This window comes from Pristiophorus japonicus, chromosome 16, assembly GCF_044704955.1.
Source record: "Pristiophorus japonicus isolate sPriJap1 chromosome 16, sPriJap1.hap1, whole genome shotgun sequence".
In the NCBI taxonomy this organism is placed as follows: Eukaryota; Metazoa; Chordata; class Chondrichthyes; family Pristiophoridae; genus Pristiophorus; species Pristiophorus japonicus.
In genome coordinates, this window is record NC_091992.1 from 13,503,468 (window position 1) to 13,510,760 (window position 7,293).

The window sequence follows — 7,293 nt, forward strand, 5'->3', positions numbered from 1 at the left end:
CACGGTTGGACCACTTTTCCTGTGGAGTTTTTGTGCCTTAAAGGAATGTATATGTTGCAAATTATGTATTAATTCTTTAGATGCTAGCCATTGCTCATTTGCCGTCATACCTTTAAATACAAGTTTCCTAATTTGCATGTGAATGAATCAATACTAACTGCTTCCACCATCTTCCAAGGGAGCCTGTCTCATAGATTGACCACTCGCTCACCGAAATAATGTTTCCGCCAGTTAGGAGCTGTAATGTTTGGGAGTAGTTGTAACAAATATCACTCCATGGCCAAAAATCCCCTGATTATAATCATTTGACAACTGCGTTATGACTGGACAATGGTGTGTCTGGCATTAATTAAGATCATAGACATAAAGTGATGTAAAAATAGAGGCACTTGATTTAGCTACCTCCCACATAGCATAGGATCAGCTGAATAATCATATTGTCATTTGAATCTACATGCAACTGCTTATGCATTTCATAATCCTTAGTGAAATTAGCTCTCAATATATAAAATGATACTTGAGCTTTAGAAGTCAAAGTGGAAAATGCGTGTGTACTTTCCCAAACATTACTGTGAAACATTCACAGATTTCGTGGCTAAAGCCACATATTAGCATCAGTTAACCTCGAAGCCTTTGTTGTAACTTGCATCACAAGAAGGAAGTTTGTCTAAAACATTGACGCAGAATGCCTTCACTTCGATGAGTCAAAACTAACATATTTTAGGAAAGGGGTTGTTATATACTGCACTTATATGATTGCACAGGTATTCAAAGCAGATTCCTGGCACTCTCCTGGACACACGCAATTTCCTACTTTGACAATTTTTTTTTCAGTGTTCTCCAAAAAAAAGGCCCCTTCCTGATGCCATTCGGCCTCTAGACACTTGCAAAGTCGCCATGAGAGCCGCCTGGCTATTCAACTGCAGGAGTATAACAACTTGGCCCAATCCAATCCTCACCTGACTTCTGTACCCTTCCAGCAGCGGTCCCTGGATAGCAATAAGGCAGGCCCTTGCTTGATTCGTCCTATCCGTTTCAAGGTCAATAGTAGTATCTCTACTGTTGCCCTCATTGAGACTGGCTGAATCAGCACAGGTGGCGATCAAACAAAAGACCTTCTTAGTGTTTATTGATCAGCTATGCAATGGATAAACTTACTGAGCCATCTGGGAACTTTGTGCAAATTGTTCTGGAGTTCCAGTTTTGCCCCTCACAGAGTTAATGACGGAACGACGAGTTCTAAGCAGACTAGGAATCTTACAGGCTTTGCTCAATTCTGGTTAACTTGCAAACAGAATCCGTTTTGCTCAATTTATACTATTCCAATTCCCTTGACTACCTTGATTATGCGGAGTTGGAGCCAGACTCTCAGCTTAGCATTTGAATTGACCATCTAGTGGTTTATTAAACAGTTGTGCATTGGATTGCAAAAAGGTTTTAACATTTTCAGGCATAGGGAGTTCGCATACATACTCACACCACCGCAGGTCGGGGCTATAAATAGAGCTGGAGCGGCGGGCCCTGGAGCATGGCGGGCCGCCCTGACCTATGCGAGAACACCACCGCAGGTCGGGACTATAACTAGACCTGACGCGCCAGGCCCTGGAACATCGTGGGCTGCCTCGACCTGTGTGAGACCGCCACCGCAGGTCGGGGCTAGAAATAGAGCTGGAGTGCCGGGCCCTGGTACATCGTGGCGGAGGTGCGGCGAATGAGGGTACGGGGCCCAGAAGAGCCGAAGGCCCAGGGGCAGCACGGACCTGCCCACGCTGCGATAGGTCTGTGCAGCAGAGCAGATCTCCAGTCGTCCCGGTTAATCCTTGCCACTGGATAAAGGCCTAGCTCTGTCAAGCCTGTGTGATGGCTGATGTGCAACGGTCACCACACGTTTAAAAAAACATCCACGCACAGGCATCTTCCACCCCCTCAACTGGAGTTCAGGACTGGAACATCGGGTCCTTCATTGAAACATCTGTGAACTCTCGTGGAAGCAAGTCATCCTCGTTCGAGGGACCGCTTATGATGATGACATATGCTTTGGGCACGTGATGCATAGTACATTTTTTTGCTTTATTTAGAGATTACATTTACAGTGTTGGAGCAAAGCAATGTCCTGTATAAATGGAAGAAAACTAAAAGGGGAGAGGGATCTAGTTGCGAGAACTTGAAGAGTTTAGTCTTGGCTTTGGCTTCATTTTACATTTAGGTATATGTTTCATGTAAATAATTACTTCGTGCCAGCAGGTGTCCCATGGAATTGCTCAAATAAGTTGCTACATACAGACTTGTATAAAGACAGGAGTATTACAGCATGTAATGCACTATATAGTATGTTGCTGCCAACGTGCAATTGTGTGTAGCTGACATGTCCCTTTGATGCCATAGGTCTAATTACTGTAAGTAGGCAAAATCGGAGGTCAGCTAGGTTAATTGCTGGTGATATTTCTTTGTAGGTTGGCAGCTGCTTGTAAATCCTGGTTCATTTCAAAAAACAGATGACTGGCTTCTTTTTTAAAAAAGAAAAACTACAACACAGAAATAATGATGTTTCTATAATCAGCAGCTTTCACAATACAAAGCAAATTGTAATTGTGTAAAATCCTCCAATAACTGCTCCAGTGGCAGATGGTGCTGTAACCCACTTTTTTTCGGCCAGGACTAGTGTCTGCTCTCTCAGTTACCCAGCCTCTTTTATTCTGAAGTTTGTGCAGCAAAGTTTAAACATCTGCATCTGTAGGCTGCAAGAGCAAATGTGTTATCCTGAGAGTAGATCAGAACAGAGAGGAAGAGAAGGATGCTGTCACGCTTCTCCAAGATGGCACTGACCAGTTTGAGAAGTGGCAGGAGTAGATGAAAGCCAGGTCAGCAATTCAAAAATTACACTCATTTAAATGCGTGTTTTTTTTAAAATGACTGGCTGGCGAAAAAAAGGGGCCACAACCCTAAACAGAGGTAAAAGGCAAAATCCATAGTATAGGATAGCAACAAGATTTGAGAGAGTAGAAGAAATGAGGAGGCAACACTAAGCTTGGATTTCAAAAGCCTGAAGACTATAAGGCAAAAATGCTGGAGGCGGTAATAAGTTCATATTTTGAGACTCTGGGAAAGAATGAATTAAGTGAGAGTTCAACCCATCATCATCATCGGCAGTCCCTCGGAATCGATAAGTTCTTTGGTGGCTGAACAGTCCAATAACAGAGCCACAGACTCTGTCACAGGTGGTACAGATAGTTGTTGAGGGAATGGGTGGGTGGGACTGGTTTTCTGCGCTTGATTTCTGCACGCTCGCGGCGTTGAGACTGGAGGTGCTCAGCACGCTCTCGGATGCACTTCCTCCACTTAGGGCGGTCTTGAGCCAGGGACAGTGGGGATGTTGCACTTTATCAGGGAGGCTTTGAGGGTATCCTTGTAGCGTTTCTGCTGCCCACCTTTGACTCGTTTGCCATGAAGGAGCTCCGAGTTGATCACTTGCTTTGGGAGTTTCGTGTCTTGCATGCGGACTATGTGGCCTGCCCAGTGGAGCTGATCGAGTGTGGTCAGTGCTTCAATGCTGGAGATGTTAGCCTGAATGAGGATGCTGATGTTGGTGCGCCTGTCCTCCCAGGGGATTTGTAGGATCTTGCAGAGACATCGTTGGTGATATTTCTCCAGCAACTTGAGATGTCTACTGTACATGGTCCATGTCTCTGACCATACAGGAGGGCAGGTATTACTACAGCCCTGTAGACCATGAACTTGGTGGCAGACGCTGACGACGCCTGCGTCTGCACGCATACAGAGGCTGCACTACAGGACATAGTCAACTTATTTACTGAGGCGTACGAAAGCATGGGCCTTACGCTAAACATCCGTAAGACAAAGGTCCTCCACCAGCCTGACTTACCGCACAGCCCCGCCCCCCAGTCATCAAGATCCACGGCATGGCCCTGGACACCGTGGACCACTTCCCATATCTCGGGAGTCTCCTATCAACAAGAGCATGCATCGACAACGAGATCCAACACTGCCTCCAGTGCGCCAGTGCAGCCTTCGGTCGCCTGAGGAAGAGTGTTTGAAGACCAGGCCCTCAACACTGCCACCAAGCTCAGTGGAATTCAACCACACGGAGCTCAAAACGTGATTTATCACTGTGATGCTTTTCGATTTCAACAGTGAGGCTGCGAGGAGGTTATGTAGGACAACAACTTGCAACTTACATTGAAATAATTTGTCACAATATGTTTCCTCACCTTAATTGGTTTGATATTTTTATGAAATCTATTTTTAACATTGGGAAGTGTGTACTCACTGACAACTGTTACAGTGACTAATGGAAGTATTTCAACATGCACTCGTGCAAGCATCTCTCTTAAAATCTCCTAAGTGAAAAGGATGGGCTGCTCACTGACAACATTGATACTTTTATACTTTCCTGTATTGGAGGATCCTGGATTATAAAAGATAAAAGATCTGAAAATGATTGAGATGAAGTTCAGGAAGGGATGCAAGATGCAGCTGAACACTGTTAAAAGTACTCTGATACTGAACTGAGCCTCCTCTCCTACTTCATAACTGGTGATACACAATCTTTTCTTGCATGTACAAAAAACATTCTACCCATGTTCCTGGGTTGGGAGGAAGAGATACAAAGTAGAGCCTTGCTACATTGCTTTTAGAGTTACATTTCATAGAGTCATAGAAATTTACAATTTATATAAGCGCCATTAATGTAATAAAACATCCCAAGGCGCTTCACAGGAGTGTTATCAAAAAAGAATTGGTGCCAAGCCATATAAAATGTTAGGGTAGATGACCAAAAGCTTGGTTGAATAGGTTTTAAAGGAGAGTCTTAAAGGCGGAAAGAGAGGTAGAGACGTGGAGACATTCAGGGAGGAATTCGAGAGCTCAGAAGCTAGGCAGCTGAGGATACGACCTCCGATGGTGAAGCATTTAAAATCAGAATGTTCAAAAGTCCACGATAGATGGTCTAGGGGGATTATAGGGCTGGAGGAAATTACAGAGATAAGAAGGGGCGAGGCCATGGAGGGATTTGAAAACAAGGATGAGAATTTTAAAATCATGGCATTGCTTAACCGGGAGCCAGTGTAGGTCAGCGAGCACAGGGGTGACGGGTGAGTGGGACTTGGTGCGAGTTAGCACACGGGTAGCAGAGTTTTGTATGACCTCAAGTTTAGGAAAGGTAGAACTAGGGAGGCTGGCCAGGAATAGCCAAGTCTAGAGGTGATAGCGCCATGGATGAGTGTTTTAGCAGCAGATAAGGTGAGGTAAGGGGAGACACGCGAAAGGCAGAAGGGCCCACAACGGACAGTTTGTGATGCGCGAGCCAGCTTGAAGTACGAGATGTCAGAGTCCAATGCTGCCTGCCAAACTTACTCAACACTAACTGCTTAATTGAGCTCTTTGCCTAAGGGGCTATGGCAAAGAGATGTGGCCTGTGCTACCGACTCCCCGATCAAATGATGAGGAACAAGTCAGAGAAAGCTCTCTCTCTCTCTCTCAATGCAACCATTTCCCTGCTACGTCATAAATCTGGTCCACAACTTGGTGCTGAATGTCACATGATAGTTCCTGTTTATTCCATGTTAAATAATATTTTCTGGAAAGGCAATCTTTTAATTTGTGCACATGTGCTGGTATTTGTCTATAGATTACTCATATATGCATGCATTCTTCATTTTCAACCGCTGCATCAGTTACCTCAGCCTGATGCAATGTTAACAGACTGTAAAAATGCAAACAAAAACCAAAGTTTTAAAAAGGAGGCTGCTCAGAATAACTTACAAAAGGTGTACAGGGCACTTTATCGATTTGTGTGTAATCAGGTATGCACTGGGCAGCCACAAAGCCCATTTAAGCACCTCAGGCACCCAAGATAAGCTGGCAATTCTTGGGTAGTGAGTGTTCCCCATCCCAAAAACTAAACACAGCTCTTCTGTGCAGTTAGTCATCAAAACAATACTTCCAATATGTGACAAACTGCAGCCAGAGGCCTGGGACAGATTAAACTACTCAACTATACCTCATACTTGAACCACCACCCAATCCTTTCCATCTCCATAAACACGCGCTCCAAAAACCCGGGGATTGGAAGGGAATTCCAACATCTTTTTCCGACCTTGAATTATTTATCTTGGGACTTTCAGCAACAGTGCAATGTTATGCTGAGTCACTGTGATGCATTGCCCCTTCAGGTCAGTGTCACGGGAAAAAAAACATGCGCACTTTGAAGAAGTGAATGGCTTTTATTTACTTAGCCGTTTGAGTCAGCTGCAGCACCCACACATTAATGTCTCACGACATTTGGCAGTCTGATCTGGTGCAGGATAAATTTCCATTTTAATATTTATTTTGGAACTGTGCAAGAATTTTTTTTTTTTAAATACAAATTCCAACCAGTGCTTTGGCAGCCAATAGTTTTGGTGCTATTCAGCTAAGCTAAGGAACATCAAAACGAATACTCAAATGGAATGAGCAACCCTCAGGATAGCAAATACTCTTGATCAAATGCTCCACATAAATAAGCTAACTCTGTACAGCAAGGAAGACTTGGATTTATGTAGCGCTTTTCACAACTTCAGGACATCCCAAAACATTTCACAGCCGATGGATGACTTTTTGAAGTGTAGCCACTGTTCTTTTGTACACATACACAACAGCTAACTTGCAAACAGCACGGGTCCATTAAACAACAATGAGATGAATGACTGGTTAATGACTTTGCTGGTGTTGCTCGAGTGCTGAAGTGAAGACTGGCCCGTATACTGGTAGAACTGCTTGATTGGAAAAAAATGTAATGTGATCTTTTATGTACACTTGGATAGCACCTCAGTTTAACAGCTCATCCAAACAACAACATCTCAAACAGACAATGCGGCGCTCCCTCAGTACTGTACTGAAGTATCAGCCTAGATTATGTGCCCAAGTCCTGAAGTGGGACTTGAACTCACAACCTTTCAATTTTGGAGCCGAGAGTGCTATCAACTCAGCCAAGCTGACATTATAATCAACAAGCCAGAAATATTCAATTTTTACTTGTTTTTTCTGGCTAACACAGTTGTCAGTTTGCCAATTGAAAATCATAAACCCACTACAGAGCCAGAGTGTTCTCCTGGACTAGTTTCAAGATGGGTCGGTGGGGAATTTCCCAGAATTTTTCCCCAAAAATCGGCCTGGGTTTTTTGTCTCTCCCAAGAGATCACATGGCTTCAGGTGGAGTGGATTGTATATAAATGTATACACAAGGTATCGTAATTGTGTGGGACAGGCTCGATGGACCTGTCGGTCATGGTTCAT